This window comes from Callospermophilus lateralis, chromosome 8, assembly GCF_048772815.1.
Source record: "Callospermophilus lateralis isolate mCalLat2 chromosome 8, mCalLat2.hap1, whole genome shotgun sequence".
In the NCBI taxonomy this organism is placed as follows: Eukaryota; Metazoa; Chordata; class Mammalia; order Rodentia; family Sciuridae; genus Callospermophilus; species Callospermophilus lateralis.
Window position 1 is genome coordinate 41,200,650 of NC_135312.1, and position 21,057 is coordinate 41,221,706.

The 21,057-nt window shown below is 34.1% G+C and overlaps 1 protein-coding gene across 5 annotated transcripts in view; it reads right to left on the minus strand.

Annotated features, from left to right (window-relative positions):
* Clock (clock circadian regulator) overlaps positions 1 to 21,057 on the minus strand; it is a 114,226-nt gene that overhangs the window by 74,253 nt on the left and 18,916 nt on the right. The window lies entirely within an intron of this gene.

Below are 21,057 nucleotides of genomic sequence, written 5' to 3' on the forward strand. Positions count from 1 at the left end.
GCCCCATGATAATCATAAAATATTGATAGTATACAAAAAAAATGAGAATGAAAGTATAACAATACCAAAAAAAATCAATAAAATACAAAGAAAGACAGCACAAAGGAAAAGAGGGACAACAGAGTCCTCCCTATCAGTAATAAGCTCTTCCCTATCAGTAACCACTTTTAATCTAAGGCACACATATACAGAAAGAGAAAGGATGGAACGAGATATTCCAGTCAAATAGAAACCAAAAGAAAGCATAAGGGGCTGACTTAAGTAATACAAAACAGACTTCAATTGAAAACTTTCACAACACACATAGTAGGACAATAAAACAGGCAAACTCCAGTACCAGCTACTTGGGAGGCTCAGGCAAGAGGATAGCAAGTTCCAGATCAGTCTGGGCAACTTAATGAGACCCTATCTCCAAAAAAAAAAAAAAAAAAAAAAGAGCTAGTCATGTGACTCTCTGTTAGTTTGGCTCAGTGGTAAAGTGCCCCTAGTTTCAATCCCTAGTGCCACAAATAAGCAATTTTTAATAATAAAGAAGAACTAATGCCAATGTTACTCAAATTATTCCATGAACTAGAAAGAGAGGGCACTTTCAACTTCATTTTATGAAGCCAGCATCATCCTAATAACCCAAACAAACGAGGTCATGTCAAGGAAAGCAAACTAATTAATAATATCCCTGGTGAACATAGATGCAAAAAATCCTATTAAAATGTTAGCAAATTGTCAAAAATACTTTAAGAAGGTTATATCTCATGATCATGTAGGATTTATTCTGGAGATACAAGGATGGTTCAACATATGCCAATCAATAAATAAATTTCATCATATAAACTCATGGGGGGGAAAAATCACAGATCATCTTGACAAGATACAGAAAAGGCCTTTTAGAAAAATCAGTACCCAATCCTGATAAAAACAATGAAGAAACTAGGCATAGAAGGAACTTATCTCAACATCATAAAGACTTACATATGACAAAGCCAATATCACACTGAAATAATTTCCTTCAAATAAGAACATCCATTCTCACCACTCCTATTCAATATAGTTCCTAAAATTTTAGAGCAATTGAGCAAGGGACACAATAGTAAAGAAAACCAAATTATCCCTGTTTGCAGATGGTATAATCCTATACTTAGAAGTTCCCAAAAGCTCCACCAGAAGACTTCTAGAACTGATAAACAAATTTAGCAAAAATAGCAGGATACAATATCTACATCCAGAGCCAGGTGCAGTGGCACATGCCTTTAATCCCAGCGGCTTCGGAATCTAAAACAGGAGGATCTTGAGTTCAAAGACAGCCTCAACAATGGCAAGGCGCTAAGCAACTAACTCAGTGAGACCCTGTCTCTAAATAAAATACAAAATAGGGCTGAGGATGTGGCTCAGTGCTTCAATCTGAGTTCAATCCCCCCCCCAGAAAAAAAAAAAGAAAAAGACCCACATCCAAAAAATTGATAGGTTTTCTTCATACTAATAATGAATCCACACTGAAAAAGAAATCAAGAAAACAACTCCAATCATAACAGGTTCAAAAAGAAATTTTTTTACAATGTCTCTAACCAAGGAGGTGAAAGACCTCTATAATGAAAATTATAAAGCACTTAAGAAAGAAGAAAACACTAGAAGATAAAAGGTCCACCCATGTTCTTGCATATGCAGAATTAATGTTATTGAAATGGTCATATTATCAAAGCATCTACTGATTCAATCCAATCCCCACCCACCAAAATACCAATGATATTCTTCAGAGAAAAAGAAAAAATGGTCCTAGTGATAGCCTTTTTAACAAATGGTGCTAGAGAACTGGGCATCCACAAGTAGAAGAATGAAACTAGATTCGTATCTTTTACCCTGCACCAAAATCAACCCAAAGTATATCAAAGACCTAGAAATTAAGAGCAAAAATTGGTAACTGCTAGAAGAAAACATAGGGTCAACATTCCAACCTACAGGCATAGGCAATGACTTCCTCAATAGGACTCCTAAAGCTCAGGAACTATATATAGAATTAATGTAATGCATCAAACTTAAAAGCTTTTACAGAGGAAAGGGAACGAAGTACAAAGAGAGTCTACAGAAAGGGAGAAAATCTTAACTAGCTACCCTTCTCACAGAGGATTAATATCCAGAATATATAAGAACTCAAAAAATGAAAACAAAAAAATAAAAAACCCAATCAATAAATGAGCAAATGAACTGAATGACACATCTCAAAAGTACAATGACTGTTTGCTTTCCCACAACTAAGATCAACATGCCCTGGAGTAGGGAGGCTTCCTGATTCCTGTTGTGACGTATGAATTATTTTCCTTTCTCCTCTCTCTAATGGCCAACAAATATATAAAAAAATTTTTGTTCAAAATCTTTAGCAATTAGGGAAAGCAAATCAAAAGTACAGTGAGATTTCATCTCACTCCAGTTAGAATGGCAAACATGAAGAATACAAATAAATACTAAATACTGAGAGGACGTGGGGATAAGAATACAGCTATGTACTGTTGGTGGGACTGTAAACGGGGACAACCACTATGGAAATCAGTAAGGAGGTTTCTCAAAAGACTGGGAATGGGACCACCATATGACCCAGCTATACCACTCTTTGGTATTTATCCAAAAGAACTTAAAGCAGCATACAATAGTGATATATGTACACCCATGCTTACAGCAGCACAATTCACAATACCCAAGTGATGGAATACACCTAGGTGTTTGTCAACAAATGAATGGATAAAGACAATGTGGCATATATACAGACTGTGGAGTTTTATTCAGCATAAAGAAGAATGCAATTAGGTCATCTACAGGAAAATAGATGGAACTGGAGATCATCATGTTAAGTGAAATTAAGCCAGACTCAGAAAACCAAGGGTTGTATGTCTCCTCTCATATGTGGAAGCTAGGGAGAATAAAAGGAAGAAAAAACAAAAAAGGAAAATCTCATGAAAATAGAAGGGAGATGGAACAGAGGAAGTTGACAAGGGGAAGGGAGGGTAGGAGTGAAACGGAAGGTGTTTAAGAATGAAACGGACCAAATTATACTGTTATAATGTGTGCACTTACACATCTATAGCAATGAATTCCACTACTATATATAATCACAATGCACCATTATAAAAGAAAAATAATAAAATGAAATCATATCAGAATAATTTTTAAAAAGGTTAAAGATCGTGAGATGTGGAGATTATCCTGAATTATCCAGGTGGGTCCTTTGTATCACAAGAGAGTTAAAAGTCAAAAAACTTTCCTGGCTGTAGTCAGAGATACCAGATAGAGGAAGGGTCAAAAGATGTAAATGCTGGCTTTAAAGATGGAGGAAGGTAGCCACAAAGCTTAGGAAAGTGAGCAGCTTACAAATAAGAAAGAAGAATGCAGGCCTGCCAACAACCCGAGTTGTTGCCCAGCAAAGGCCTGTTGGAATTCTGAGCTGTAGAACTGTAAATATGAATTGTTGTAGGCCATTAAGTGTGTGGTAATTTGTATGGCAGAAAGAGAAAATTAAGGCCTAAAATCTGTGTCTGCTCTTAATAAATCTGCCTTTCATAGACCTCTCCTCCCCCTTAGACATTTGCAATAATTTGCCTAAAACAAATCCTGTTGTGCTCTATATTCTTTTTTATCAATTACCAGAAGTCTAAGACTTCCAGGTCATTCCTCCATACACTCTATATCCCCCACTCCACTGATGCCTGTTCCCTTCCTTCCCCATTTCCAAAATCATTTCCCTATGTCCTCTGAAACTTAACAGTGTTTCATCATCAAAATGTCCTGTTTCCTCAATAATGTTCCTCATTTTTATAACACCAAATGAAACCTCAGTCTCCTCTAAGGATTCTGCTCTATCTACAAAGCTTTAAAATAATGACTGTTTTTACTTTTCCACAACTCAGATTCAACATGCCATGGAGTAGGGAAGCTTCCTTATTCGCATTGTCATGTATGAATTATTTTCCTTTCTCCTCTCTAAAATGCCAGCTTTGAATCTACTATCCCCTTCTTCTTGTAGCTATTCACAAATTCCCAGGACAAGTCCTCTCATTCCCTAAAGAGTATTAACCTTCTCAATTTTCAACGAATATAAAATAATTCAGTTCCCTGAACTCTTGTGCAACAATGTTGTGCTCCTCCTATCTCCCACTCACTCCACTATTATTCTGGAAGTCACCATTACCAATAATGATCCACCCTGCCCACCTATATTCTCTATGTCAAGTACCTTATCCCTTTCTCTTATAAGCTAGAATAACATGTGATCCCTGATGCAAACAGACAAAAACATACCTTTTTAAAAAAACTGGCAACATAGCTCTAATTTGTTTATGTTAAGGTGGAGGCAGCAGAGGAGAGCAGGAGAAAGAGAAAGAGGGAGAGGAGAAGAAAGAGGAGAAGGAGGAGGAAAAGGAAGGAGAAGAAAGAGAAGGAAGAAAATTGTCCCAGCTCACAGGAAGAAAATTGTCCCAGCTCACAAATTTTTGCCAGTCCTTCAGTTTCACATCCTAGTAAAGACCCAAAGGAGCAAGGTAAGTTACTGGAGATTGTCAGGAAAATCAAACACAGTGGCAGTCTATGATTGGTCAAGTTGTTCAACAACCTCTATCAGAAATGCTTCATTCTTGTTCATATTTGTCTAAGCTCTGTTCTTCCTTTTTGCTAGAGTTCTTTCCACATTTATCATGTAGACAAGACATTTTAGGAGCTATTTATGACTACGACTCAAATATAGCTCAAGTAGTGCTAACAATAAAAACTTAGGGATCCCAATTTACAGTATTTACAACATGTGCATACAACACAAAATGAGGAACTTGTTGAACTGAAACCAAAGTTTCTGAAGATTGTTTTGCCACATCACAGAATATAAAATTCCTTTCTAGCTTTAATCTATATCTTCAGTTTCATCCCCCATTCTATCCTCACGGTACACCCATACTTCCTATTCTCTAGCTACACTAGACTTCTTACCATTCCTGTGAAATAGAAAACAAAGATCCTTGGGTAACTAAAGATCTGCCCATCAATGCCCAAGATACTATCAGCACAAATGTCTTTTTCATATAATAAACTAGAATTATCTTCACAGAAAATCACACTGTCATGTAAATCAGGATTCAATTAATTGCTATAAAAACTTTATGGTATATGCTATTTGTAAAAACCTAAACAGAGCTACCATCTATTGATCTCCTATGCCTGCTGTGACAGATGACCACAAAAATTGTTTTGTTTTAGTCCATTATCTCACAGTTCAATGAATTGGAGTCACTTGGCTAAAATTAGGGTATGAGCAGGACTGTATTCTTTTCTGGAAGCTCTAACAGAGAAATAGTTTACTTGCCTTTTTAAGCTTCAAGAGACTGCCCACATATCTCTTCTGCCTCACTCTTGCCTTATGACTTAAAAGACCCTTGTGACTACACTGAGCCAACACACATAATTCAGGACAATCTCAGTTCAAGGTTAGTTGATTAGCAATCTTTAATTGTTCCTTGCCATGTAACCCATCACGTCACAGATTCTGGGAATCAGAATAGAGACATCTTTGAAGGGTCTTATTACGTCTACTATGTACCATAAATCAAGAAGTCTTTCTTTGGAAGAGAGTAGAATTAATCAGACATAACTTTCCTATGCTCGTATATGAATACACAACCAGTTTAACTCCACATCATGTACAACCATAAGAATGGGATCAAAATTGTAATACATAATTGTAATACATAATACATACACTCCATGTATGTATAAAATGTCAAAATACACCCCACTGTCATGTATATCCAAAAACAACAAATTTAAAAAAAATAAGAAAAGCAAAATCAAATACTTTGAAGCAAAGAAACATTAAAGAATAATTTGATCTATTAATAGTTAAAATATTCCTTAACTTCTGAACTATTCCTTTCATGTTTCTTCAAGGAAATTATTTTTAAAAAAAGTAGATGATGATTTGGGCTGCTGAATTCAACTGCAACTAAAAATCTAACTTTATTGTTATTATATGGTAGCAAGAGACTATGAATGTTTTGCCAAATGGGAAAATTTGTTAATATCTAAATGAAAATAAAAACATATTTTTCCTTTTGGAAAACCATTTAACTGCTATACGATATTTTAAAATTGACATGATTTCTAAACCTCAAATAGACTTCCAAACAAGATGAAATAAACCCCAGAATTTGTGAAACAGTTTATTGTTGTAAAAAGCCAAATGTGTACAAATTTCCAAAATAGGTCTCCAGAAAAAAGTAAACTGTATCAACCTGAAAGCAGCATAGAATTTTATTAGTGTCATAAATCTTCGAGGAACTTGTTAGGAAATTTGAGCAAGTATTATTATACAACTACTGGGTTTAGAGCTTTCTCATCAGATAATTAATAACATGTAACTAATATGTACAACATGTTGACATATATACTCTATCATGAGATCACTACAGCCACTTAAAATGCTACTAAAAATATATCTATTATCATGATACAAACTTTTTGTAGTGTAATCACCTCATTAAAAAGTCAGTTGTTTTGACCCATTAAAATACACATAAACTGCCAAGGCATTTGTGTGCAGCCAAGTGGGCCACGCAAATTTAGAACCATCTGAAAATGAGTTACAATAAGCATCCTGAACCACACATTCAGAAAACAACAACCATAAATCATTTATTCTTCACTAAAATAATCACTATTTCTAAGCCTGTGTTAAAGATAAATTTGTTCTCTTTAAACTATAAGATGTTACAATCTGATTTACACGTTATCTGTTTCTACTTATCTCTCTGTCCCTACATACTTTCAAGGCTTTCAAAGAAAAACACACATGGGTATATTTAGTCCCACAGATGATTATTATTTTAATTCACTAGTTGATCATCTGGTCCCTACCCATGAAATGATGAGGTCTGAGATAGGGTTAGGCCAAGATGCTTTCTGAATCTGTGGAGTGGCAAGGTAGATAGGCTCCAATTACACAGACAGATCTCTGCAGCACATAAGGAATATGAGGCTATGAGGCTGTGTAGATGGAGGATGCTAATTCACCAGCCAGAGGCTTGGGACCCGGTTTCACAAGTGCAGTACGGACTTAATAAGTATTACAGAAGAAACATGCTCTTTCTTTATACAGAAGATGTAAGACTTGATGATATTTCTTCTGATTTATCTTCAAGTTCACTTTCTTCCTCCATCATCTCCATTCTGTGATAAGCCGATGCAATAAATTATATTTCAAATACTATATTTTTCCATTCTGAAATTTCTATTTAATTCCTTCATATAATATTTTCTTTTTCTGAACTGAGGATTTTACTCAGGGGTGCTCTAGCATTAGGTTACAACCCCAGCCCTTTCTATTTTGAGACAGTGTCTCGCTGAATTACCCAGTATGGCCTTAAATTTGCAATACTTCTGCTTCAGCTTCCTGGGTAGCTGAGATTATAGGCATGTACCACAACACCCAGCTTCATTTCTATTTTTCATAGGGAAAATCTGCAGTCTTAGAAGCAAATCCTACAAATTTATGGTCTGTCTTTCTATTCATTTTAAGTACTTACTCTTACCTCATGAGCAGGAGCTACTACAGAATTATCTTTTTCTGATAATTCATCTTTTGTATCACGTCAAAGGTGACATCTGTTTATTGTCTTTTTTTTCCCCCCAGTAAGAAATGGTCAGATTTTCCTGCTTGTATGTCAAGCAATTTTGGATTATATTCTAGACATTCTGAATATTAGGCTACAAGATTCTAGGTTCTAATAACATCCTCTGGAGAATTTTTAAGTTTAGACTGCAAGTTCTGTCTTGCCTTCTGTAGGTGGTTGAACCAAAGTCAACTAAGTTTTCAAAGCCTGTACCTTACTATTTGGATTCATCCTCTGCCTGCATCACTCAAGGACAAGTCTGCAGTATGAGCAGGGGCTTATATCATAGTTCGTACTCTAAGTCTTGGTTATGTTTCTCTGGTTCTGTTCTGTGCATGTACAGCTTGGATGTACAGCTCTGTGGGCTCAGACACACAATTTAGGGCTCACTTCTTGAAATTTCCAAATCATGCCCTGGCTTTCAGGGGCATCTTCTTGATTCCTTTGGCCAGAGATGGTTTTCTCTTGAGAGTTTTAAGAGCTGGTGTCACCATGGCAATGAAACTTGACAAGTAGAGATGGTCTGAGGGCAAGTGGGGAGAGAAAAGAAGAAGGCTACTTTTCCTTGTCCTCTGGCTAGAAATAAGGGATTTCTCTTGGAGTTCTTGTTAATAGCTCCATCCCATGTGTAGTGCTACAATCCAACCAACTGTTCTGTTAAAGCTAGGTCATATAAAGAAAAAAAAATTATAAGTTCGCTACTACACAAGCTAATCTTCTAATTTTCTCTTCCCTTCCAAAACTGTCTTCTATCGTTTACTTTTCAGAGTCTTTAGATACTTGGTTTTTGTATTCTATTCAGAGCTTTTAGTTTTAATCAAAGAGATTCTTAATATATTTTAGTCTATCCATTAGATTTTACCCATTTCTCAACAAATTTTCATCTAACAGCTTTATGAATCTGACTGCTTATCATCTAGAATCATTACTATATTAAGAGTTGCACTATGGTGAGTTTCTTTTATTCGCCAGATTTTTTTGTGGGAAGGGGAGGGAAGTATTAGGGATTGGGGATTGAATGCAGGAATGATTTACCACTGAGCTATATCCCCAGCCTTTTAAAAAAATAATAATGTTTTATAGTGCATTATAGTCATACATAACACTTGGGTTGATTTTGACATAACCATGCATACATGGAATTTAATTTGTCCATTTCAGTCCCCAGTATCTCCTCTTTCCCTTCCCCTATTCCCCTTCCTCTACTGGCCTTAAATTAATTAATTAATTTATTCATTCATTCATAGCTTTACTGAGGTAAAACTGACATAAAATAAAATGCACATACTTGAAGTATGTAATTTGATCAGTTTTGACATGTTACATTCATTCATTCATTCATTCGTTTAACTGGTGTTTCATGCATATACAAAAGAATTCACACTGTATATTTACATAGTGTAATTTTGTCAAATTCATTCTACATTTCCTCCTCTTTCCCTTCCCTTCACCCTCCCCCTCAATCTTTTTTTTATTCCACTGATCTTCCCTCTATCCTTAACAAATCTGACCACTACCCTTTTTCCTTTACTTCATTGTAGCTTTCACATGAGAGAAAACACTTGACCCTTGATTTTCTGAGTCTAGCTTATTTCACCTGGCATGATGTTCTCCAGCTCCATTCATTTACCAGCAAATGCCATAAGTTCATTTTTCTTTATGTCTAAGTAAAACTCAACTGTGTACACATACCACATCTTCTTAATCCATTCATCTACTGAGAGGCACCTGGGCTGGTTTCATAACTTGGCTATTGTGAATCATCTCAGTCCTTTTTATTTTTTATTTTGGGGCAGGGTCTTGCTAAGTTGTCTGAGCTGGCCTTGAATTTGCAATCCTCCTGCCTCCTCTCAAGTTGCTGAGATTACAGACATGTACTACTATGCCCTGAAACTCCAGCTATTAAGAAATTAAGCTGTAATTCTTCTACAAATAAAACTTTCTCTCCTATTTGGTAATCCTGGGATATAATCTGCATAGAAAAAGAACAACAAATGATCGAAGGGTTTTTTGCTTTAATTTACCAATTGTTTTCAAAATAATTATTTGGTGCCTATGAGGTATTTTTTAAATATTTATTGTGAAATCTTGGGTTCTTAAATATTTGTGTATTTCAATCAACTACAGTTGTTATTATTATTATTTTGCTATATCATTCTTGCTAGTCTTGAAGCCATGGACTCAAGCAATCCTTCCACCTTAGACTCCCAAGTATCTGGGACTACAGGTATGTATCCTCATGTCCAGCCCATTACACTTTTTAAAAACTATTATGGGGAATCACAAAATACACAGAGTAAAAAGAATAATATGATTAATCCCATATATCCAACACTCAGTTTCAACAGTTATAAACTCATGGCTAACCTTGTTTCCTCTATTTTGCCCCTTCCCCTTTCTTGCCACTCCTTTGGATTATCAGAAGCAAATCAAGAAAAACCATATCATTTTATCTGTAAATGGTCTAGTGTGTATTTATAAATTACAAATATTTTTAAAAACATAACCATAGTATCATTATCAGACCTTAAAAAGTTAACAAAAGATGTTTAAGACATCTATACATAAAAAAAGCATTCTGGCTAGTGTATTGGAAATTTCAATACTGAAAAATGTTCAATATATCCAAATTGATCCACAGATTCTATACTAAGCTAGTCAAAATTCTAGCAAGCTATTGGGTTGTTTGTCTTTTTGATTTTGAGCCAGGATAACAGGTGAAGAGATACTAGTAGAACTAAGACAATTTTTTTTAAAAAAAATATTTTTTAGTTGTACATGGACACAGTATCTTTTTTAAATATTTATTTATTTATTTTTAGTTATATGTGGACACAATATCTTTATTTTATTTTTATGTGGTGCTGAGGATTGAACCCAGGACCTCACACATGGCAGGCAAGTGATCTACCTCTGAGCCACAACCCCAGCCCGACACAGTATTTTTAAAAATTTATTTATTTACTTTCCTCACATGTGGGAGGCATGCGCTTTACCGCTGAGCCACACCCCAGCCACCGAACTAAGACGATTTTGAAGAACAAAACTAGATCATTTAAACTGAGATGTATTGAAAACTACAATAATAAAAAGAGCATGGCACTGTTACAAAAGCAGACAAAGAGACCAGTAGAACAGAAGTCCAAAGATAAATTCATGAATAAAAAGCCACCTGAATTATAACAAACATGCTATTTCATTTCACTAGGAAAAGGCTAGTCTTCAATAAAGATCACTGGAAGTAGTCAATATTACACAATATATAGAAAACAAGAGTACCTATATTATAACAAAACTTTGTTCACAAATACTAAAATCACAATCTCACCTGACTTTCATGTAACACAAATTAGTATTCTTTGAGTTTTTTTCACCCATTTAAAAATTAAAACATTACTCTTAACTCATGCATCATTCAAAAATAAGTAGCAGGTTGTATTTGACAGTGTATGGATCCATGATGGAGACTCATGTATAAACTTGGAGCTATAGCAGGTAACTGGCCCTTCTTTACCTCAGTTAACTGATACTTAATTTCTAAGTAAATAATTCTTATTTAGCTTTTCAGTCATTTGCAAATCATCTTTTATCTCAGAAGAAAAGCTATGATTTTAATTTTTGAGCAATAAGAAATTTCAGAAATTACTAAAATGAAGGTACTTTCCATCTGGATCTTAATTATTTTGCCAATGAATACCTTTTCATTCCTCATAAGAATTGAAATTCTAGGGCTACAGCTGTAGCTCACTTGGTAGAATGCTTGCTTGCCTAGCATGTGTGAGGCACTGGGTTTGAACTTCAGCACCACATAAAAATTAAAAAATAAAGGTATTGTGTCCATCTACTATAAAAAATATTTTTTAAAAAGAATTGAAATTCTCGGGCTGGGGATGTGACTCAAGCGGTAGCTCGCTTGCCTGGCATGCATGCGGCCCGGGTTCGATCCTCAGCACCACATACAAAGAAAGATGTTGTGTCCGCCGAGAACTGAAAAATAAATATTAAAAAAATTCTCTATCTCTATCTCTCTCGCTCTCTCTTTAAAAAAAAAAAAAAAGAACTGAAAGTCTATAGATAAATAAAAGTTACCAAAGTAAATAGCTGATTATGCCCAAAATATTTTTATAATTCCTTGGCTTGTATGATCACCAGGATACTGCAAATCACTCTACCATGATTAAGAAGAGAAGTGGGGAAAAAATGATGGCATACCTCTAAGCTCAAAATGAAGAATGAAGGTATCTAGTGAAACTCACCAAGTTCTAAAGATTGATCTAGAAGAACTGCAGAATTTTCCAAAGCTATCTTATATTATGACAAAAATTGGCTTCTGAGTTTTAGAGTTTTACAGAAAAAATAACAACTTTATAAACAAGGGCAGTTGCTGAAATCATGCTAACCAACTTCTATGCTACATTTTCTACAATATTTTTTTTCATCCATGTAAAAAACATTTATGGGGAACCTGCTGCATACCAAGAATTAGGGATGCAGAATGAACACATCAGATCACTAGGGGAAATCAGTCTCTAGAGCAACTGGAAATGGGAAGGAAAGCTTGATGTACCACAATAATGTAAAGGGAAACCATAACAAAGATACAAACCAATCTTCTAGGAAATGGTTAGGAATGATCTCCAAAAGGAAGGGCATTTAATGCTAGCATTAGTATGATCTACTCAAAAAAAAAAAAAAAAACAGGGGTGGTAGAAAAAAATATTTTGTCCATAGGGAACAGCATGTTCAAAGGGACAGACATAGGAGAGAATATGACATTTGTATTAAGTCCAACTCATCATGCAACATTCTCATGCTATGACACACACCTGTAATCCCAGCAGCTCAGGAGGCTGAGGCAGGAGGATCACAAGTTCAAATCCAGCCTCAGCAACTTAGTGAGGCCCTCCCAACTTAGCAAGATCCTATCTCAGATTTAAAAAAAAAAAAAAAGATTAAAAAAAAAAAAGAATATGGCTCAGTGTTTAAGCACCCCTGAGTTTAATCCCTGGCAATAATAATAATAATAATAAAATAAATCCAGTATTGCTGCTTAGAGGAAAAAAAGGAATGAGAGGGGAAGAAAAGAAAGTAAAGGGCAAAGCAATTTTCCATAAATCACAAAAGACTAAAAGTTCATTTTAAATCCTCACTACTTGAGGACAATATACTAGCCATTCTGATGCTCTGAGAAGGAAGCTGAGAGTTCCTAGAGAGGAATTTCAGAGGGCTCCTGTACAGGCCCAACACTTCAGTGGGCCAAGAGTCAATTCCTACAGATGGAGAAAAGAATCAACCAACCATCAGGAACTCATCATGCAACATTCTCAGTTACTAATTAATAATTACCAAGTACTTCACTATGTATAAAGCCCTGTTTTAAGGGTTTTACATATATTAATTCAATCTTCATAGCATCCCGATGAGATATGTGCTTTTATTGTCCTATTTACCCAGTATGATTTTAATGACAGTCTAATTGTGGCTATTAATTTTCTTTTATTAACAATTAATGTTAAAATGATCAGAAATAACACCTCTGCCATAGTACTAAATGCATTTTAATTACCCTTATATTAGTAAAGTACTATTTTAAGTATCAATTATTTACAACAATTATTTGTGTTTTTTAACATTTTCTAACTTAAAGGAGTTATTGTAGGTTCATAGCAAAACTGAGTGCAAAGTAGAGATTTACCATATGCCCTAGCCACAACACATGCATTGCCTTTCTTATAAACAGTACACCACCACCAGAGTGGTACATTTGTTATGACCTACATCGACACATCTTCATCACCCCAAATCCAGTTTATATTAGGGTTCACTCTTGATGTTGTACATTTTATGGGTTTGAACAAACTGACAATGACATTTACCATTATATAACACAGATTAAATTCATTGTCCTAAAAATCTCTGTGTTTCTTTCTCTCCACCTCTGGAACCAATGGTCTTTTTACTGTCCCCATAATTCTGCCTCTTCCAGAATGTCATACAGGAATCATAAAATATGTAGCATTTTCAGATTGACTTCTTTTACTTAGTAATATATTTAAGATTACTGCATGTCTTTTTATGATAGCTCATTTCTATTTGGCACTGAATAAAATTTTCTTATCTTTCTATCACAAAGCTTGCCTTTGATGTTGTGAATTGAAAAATCATTTGCCAAGCTCAATGTCATGTAAATTTTCTTTTACTTCTCTTCTAGGATTTTTATGCGTCTATATTTTACATTTACAACCACGCCCTATTTTGAATTGATTTTTATGATATTTTTATGATTTATATAATGAGATTTTTCTTCTTTCCTTGGCATAGGGATATCTAGTTTTTCTGTCTTTTCTCCATTATAATGCCTTTGCTCCTTTGTCAAACATCAGTTAGCTACATTTATGTAGGACTGCTTCTATGATCTCTACTCTATTCTACTGATCTGTTCATTTTAATTTTTTACCAATGCCATAATCTTGTTTACTATGGTTTTATAGTAAGCCTTGAAGTCAGGCAGTATAAAACCTCATTGTATAAAACATCTTTGTTCATTTCCTTCAGTTATGAGTTGGCAATTCTGGGCCCTTTGCCTCTCCATATAAACTTCAAAATCAGTCTGTTAATATGTACAAAATAAATCAGTGGGATTTTGATTGGAATTGCATTGAATGTGTAAATAAAGTCAGGATAAATAATATTTTAAAAACATAGTCTTCTTATCTATGAACATGAAATATCTATTTAGATTTTCTTTAATTTTTCATCAGTTAACATTTTTATAAAAATCTTGTACATAATTTTATCAATTTCTACCTATGTATACATATTTGAGAATGTTAATGGAAATGTTTTTTTTAACTTTCAAATCCCCTTGTCTATTGCTTGTATATAAGAACATTTGCTCTTATATATTAATTTTGAATATACTGCTATCTTGTTATATTTGCTTATTGGTTCCAAGAGTGATTTTTTTGTCCACTGAATTTTCTACATAGATAATTATGTCTTCTGCAAAGAAAGTAAGTTCTTTTATTTCATTTTCTTGTGTCACTGCATTAGTTAGGATTTCCAGTGTGATGTTGAAAAGGAATGGTAAAAGGGGACATCATTAACTTGCTCCTGATCTTACTGGGATATTCACCACCAGATTCTCACAAGTATAATGTTAACTGTACAGCTGAATTTTTTCCCCACATTCAAGCAATACTTACATTTAATCTTCCATACGCATTCCAACACCAACAGCTAACCTAGTTACTAGGTTTCTTCCACACCCTGATGCCCACAATTCTAAGATACAGTTCATATACTGTATAACTCACACATTTAAAACCTATAGTTCAGTGTTTTTCAGTATATTTACAAACTTGTGCAACCATCAACACAATCTGATTTTAGAAAACTTTTGTCCTTTGTAGAGATAGTTTTTTGTAGATGTCTTTTTTTCCTTCTTATCCCCCCTCCACACCGACCCCCACCATGTGCAAGAACTCATACCAAACATCAAACCCAGAGCCCTGAGGATACTAGGCAAGTACTCTGCCACTGAGTTATCTCCCCAACCCCTACATGTTCTATATTTAAAGTTAAAGAAGTTCCCTTCTATTCCTAGTTTACTAAGGTTTTTATCATGAATTTGTGTTGGAATCTGTCAAATATTTTTTCTGCACCTATTGACATGACCATATATAATTTTTCCTCTTTAGCCTGTTGATATGATAGATTACAGCAATTTTTGTATGCTGGGTCAGGCATGCATGCCTGGGATAAATCCTATTTTATTTTAGCATATCATTATTTTTATACACTACTGAATTTGATTCACTGTTATCTTACTAAGAATTTCTCATTTATATTCATGAGAGATGTTGGTCAGTAAGGTTTTTCACCTACAACATCTTTGGTGTTGTGAACTAAAAAATCATTTGCCAAATTCAATGTTCTTCTAGGATTTTTAAGTGTCTATATTTTACATTTAGAGTGATGCTTCTCACCAAGATTTAGAAAGTACTCCCTCTGCTTCTATCTTGTAAGAAAAGAGACTGCAGGAAATGATATGATTTTTCCCTCAAATGTTTGGTAAAATTCATTGGGATCCATCTGAGCCTAAAACTTTCTATTTTATTAGTTGATTAAATTTCTTTAAATAGATAGAGGCTGATTCAGATTAAGTCCTTCAAGGAATTGGTTCATTTCATCTAGGTTATCAAATTTATGGACATAGTTTACTATTATAGTCCTTTACTATCCTTTTAATGTCTTTAAGACCTATAGTGATGTCCCTTCTTTCAGGTCTATTAGTAATTTCTGTCTTTTTCTCTTAGCCTAGCTAGAGGCCTCTAAACTTTACTGATATTTCAAAAGAACCAGATTTTGGTTTTGTTGGTTTTATCTGTTGATGTCCTGGTTTCTGCTCTAAATTTTACTTTTTTTTTTTTTTTTTTAAGTGGTTATGATAGGGATTGAACACAGGGCCTTGTATATGCTAAGCAAGCACTCTACCAACTGAGCTATATCCCCAGACTGCTTCTGCCTGAATTCAATTTGCTCTTCTTTTTCTAGTCTCCTAAGTTAGAAACTTAGATTTTTAGATCTTTATTATTTTCTAATATAAAAACTTCTATCCATAGCTTTTGTAGTATCCCACATATTTTAATTATCTTCATTTTCATGTAGTTCAAAGATCTTAATATTTGTCCTCATAGTTCCTCTTTGACTCAGATGTTTAGAGGCATGCTATTTAATTTTCAAATACTTTGAATTTTTCAACTATCTTTCTGTAACTGATTTCTAGTTTAATTCTATCGTGATGTGAAAATACAGTGTCAAATTTCTATACTTTTTAAATTTGTTAACAGTGTTTTATGGCCCAGAAATATAGATTAACTTAAAGAATATTTTGCATAAGCTTGAAAAGAGAATGTATTCTGCTATCACTGAATGAAGTAGTCTATAAATGTCAATTACATCCAGTTGAGATTGATAGTGTGTTGTTAAACCAAACTATGTCCTTACTGATTTTCTGCCTCCAAATCTGTCCACTTCTGATAGAGGGATACTAAAGTCTTCACTCTAATTAGTGAACTAATCTATTTCTCCTTTACTTCTAGCACAGTACTGTCAGTTTTTGTCTTATAATGGAACATTTTTGACAATGTTTCATTGTTAGCCAAATATATACATTTAGGACTGTTATGCCTTCTTGAAAAAGTGACCCCTTTATCACAATGCAATGACCCACTTTATTCCTGATAACTTTTTCTTGCTCAGATAATCACTTTTGTCTGAAATTAATATATCCAGTCACACTTTCTTTTAATCTGTCTTCATATTTAAAGTGGGTTCCTTTAGATAATACAGAATTGAATCTTTCCATCTGTTCCATTCTGATACTCTTTTAATTGTTATATTTAGATCACTGACATTTAAAATGACCACTGATATAGTTGAATTAATACCCAGTATATTTGTGACTGTTTTTTGTTTCCCCTGTTCTTGTTCCTATTTTTTTTTCTTTCAACTCTTTTTCTGCATATGTGGCTTCAATTGAACATTTCATATTCCACTTTCCTTTCTTAGCATAACAATTATCCTTTTAAAATAATTTTTACTCTTTCAGTGGTTGTCTTGAAAGTTTTTAACATACATTTACAACTACTCCAAGTCCACTTCCAAATAACATTATACAATCTTGTGGTTAGAGCAAATACCTTACAAAGTGCAAGTAATTCTAATTCTTCTCTCCTATTCCTTGTATCATTCCCATTACTCATTTCACTTATGTATAAGCACATGTATATTATATGTACATAAACACAATCAAATACCTTGTGGGTAATACTGAACAAACCTTTCTGCTACATAAATTAAGAATAAAATGTTTCTATTTTCCCTTCACCTATTCCTTCTCTGACAGTCCTATAGATCCTCGTTTCTGACCTATACAATTTTCATTCTTTCTAAAGAACATTTTAAGCTTAGCATGGTGGTACATGACAATAATCCCAGCTACCTGGGTGGCTGAGGCAGGAGGATCACAAGTTCAAGGCCAATCTAGACAATTTAGCAAAACTGTCTGAAAATAAAAAATAAAAAGGGATAGGAATGTAGCTCAGTGGTACACACCAGTGGTTGGAACCCCAGTACTCCAGCCACCAGTAACAAAAAAGAAAAAGAAAACCTTCCTTTAATGTTTCTTACAATGTTGGCCTACTATCAATTCATTCAACCTCTATTCAATCAAGAAAATCTTTATTTTTCCTTCATATTTAAGGAATAATTTTGCAAGGCACAAAGTTATGCGGTTAGTAGAATTTTTCTCTCAACACTTGAAATATTTCAATTTTTTTTTTTTTGTCTGAATGTTATCTGAGAAAATGTTAAATGTAATTCTTATCTTTATAGGTAAGGTGTTTTTGCCCTCTTTGTCTTCTCAGAATTTTCCTTTTTTTTTTGGAGCTACAGGTTGAACCCAGGTGTGCTTAACCATTGAGCCATATCCCCAGCCCTTTTTTAATTTTGAGATAGAGTCTCACTAAATTGCTTAAAGCTTGCTCAATTGCCCAGGCTCGCCTCGAACATGAACACGCAATCCTACTTTAGCCTCAGAGGTAGCTGAAATCACAGGTATGTGCCACCAGGTCTGGCCTGCTGGAGTTTTTATCAAAGTCAATTTAACAAGATCTAGTTCCAAAATAAAAATTTTTAAAAGGGCAGAGGATGCAGCTGGGTGGTATAGCATGCTTACCTGACATATGCAAGGCTCTGGGCTTAATCCTCAGTACAATTAAATACACACATACAGTTTAAGGTTTGCTTAAATAGTTTTTCCCAAGGACAGATTAAGAACACATTAATCTAGCATATTTCAAAATGTTACTTTTCCTCTCCCCTTGCCAGACCCATGAGGGGATTTTCTCTAATATTTATCATGACAACCTGATCAAGGTTTGGAGGTAATATTCAGAAAAGTAGGATCACCCTGCAACTATGATCTCACTAAGTTTTTGTCCCTCAGACTTGTCCATAACAAACCTTTAGCAAAAGTCAAAAACTGCCTAGGTTTTCCCAGTGTGGCACTGATTCCCACAGAGGTTTTGTTCAAGAGTTCCTGTTTTGATAAGCTGTGATTTCCTGTTCTTTTTCTTTCCAATTTTGGGAACAGCAGTTTGCCATGTGACTTTAATTTTCTTAGTGTCCTAAGATTAGCTGATTTCTTAGTTGGTTCAGCTTTTTACATGTCATAATGAAGAAGTAATTTCTAAACGCCTTAACATGCCTGACTGGAAACCAGTTATTTCTATTAACATTCAGTTCTACTAAAGATGAAGCTGGAGAAATCCTGTTCTTTACTCTTTCATTCATTCACTATGATAGACTCTACACAGGCTTTAAGCTTAGCATGATGGTAAATGACAATAATCCCAATAGGAAACTATATCACATTCTTGCTGTCCTTCAGTTTTAGTCATTAAAATACAATGAAGATGACTCAGCCACAAAGAAGAATGAAATAACAGCATTTGCCAGTAAATGGATGGAACTGGAGAATACCATGCTAAGTGAAATAAGCCAATCCCCCAAAAATCAAAGGCCAAATGTTCTCTCTGGTATGTGGAAGCTAACCCAAAACAAGGGAGGGTGGAGAGGAAAAGAACAAAATCCATTCCCTTTTTATCTAAAAGTGTTTTGAATGAAGGAAGAGCCAACCACCACATGGAACAAAATCTGATGCAACAGAAGAAAATAACCTGAAGGGGAATGGATCATGAATTAAAAATATATATACACACTTGTTAAAGGAGAAGAAAGAAAAAGCTGCTCCACTGAAAATATTAAGACTGGAAAAAACTAGACATAAAATCAGCAAGCATACAGAAGAATTTAACAATTCTACCAGACAAAAAAATCTAAACACTTATAAAACACTTATAATAACCACAAAATAGGAGAACATACTTTCTTTTCAACTTATGTCATATAATCAAGTATATCATATAGAACATATACCAATATAAACCATATCCTGGACTATAAGACAAACCTCAAAAAATTTTTAAGAACTGAAATTATAAAGAGTTCTCTAATATAATTCAACACAATGGAATTACAGTAGGGATCATTAACAAAGATAATAAGAAACTCTAACAGCACATTTCTAAATAATCCATAGGTCAAAGAGGAAGTCTCAAAGGAAAATGAAAATAAAAAAACAAAATGTGTGGGACACAGCAACACTGATAGAAATTTATATCACTAAATAAGAGGGAAATTATCAAAAAAATCTGAGTCCCACACAAAGAAACTAAAAAATAGTAAACTAAACCCAAAGCAAGAAAAAGATAATAATAAAGAACAGAAAAAAAATGAAATTTGAAATCAAAAAGTAACAGAAAAATGAAAAAAAGAAAAATCAATGTTCTTGTTTTCTGGTGGAGGTCAATAAAACTAACAAATTTCTAACAAGATTGTCAAAAACAAAAAAGGACAATATACTATCAATAAGAGCAATTAAATAGGGACTATCAATATACACCCCACAGATAAATAAAGAATAAAAAGGGAAAACGATAAACAACTATATACACAAAATATGTTAGATGAAATGGACCAATGCCTTGATACATATAACACATACTATTGCAATTTAGCCAATATAAAATATATCATTTGAACTACCCCATAATCAATAACCTATTAAAATCCTAAGATTTCAGTTCTGTAAATATTTCAATGAAACTGGCACGGGTGCATTAAATATATTAAAAGTTATAATCTAGAAGTTATACATTCTTCATTATCATTAAAAATGAAAATACAGGGTTGGGGTTGTGGCTCAGTGGTAGAGCGCTTGCTTATCTAGCATGTGTGAGGCACTGGGTTAGATTCTCAGCATCACATATAAATTTTTTTAAAAATGAAAATACAGATTGTTCTATAAATAGAGCACTGGAACAATACAGTACCTTTTACTAGATTTAGAAGCCATTCTATAAATAGAACATCGGGCAAATAAATATCCTTTCACACTTCACGAAATATGTAAAAACCAGATCAACAATTAATTTTGATGGAAAGGAGCAAATTACTTCAAACATAGGGTTACATTATTGACAATATGTTGGTGGTTTCACATAACAGAATTTGTTCTGTCATCATCATTGTTCCTGCAATTCAGGAGCATGGCCGCTCATGTTAAATCTGATATCACTATGGGAGTAGTAGGTCTGGAAGTATTACATTTTTTTCCTCCTGATGGTTTCTGACTGCATCATTTTAGGTATACTAACTGCATCATTTTAGGCATACTCTACAGAAATACAACAAACTCATGAGATCTTGTCTTTGTTCACAATTGTTTGAATAATCCATGCACTTATGATACACACACCAATTATTCAAGTGAACAAAGTGAATCAGTTTT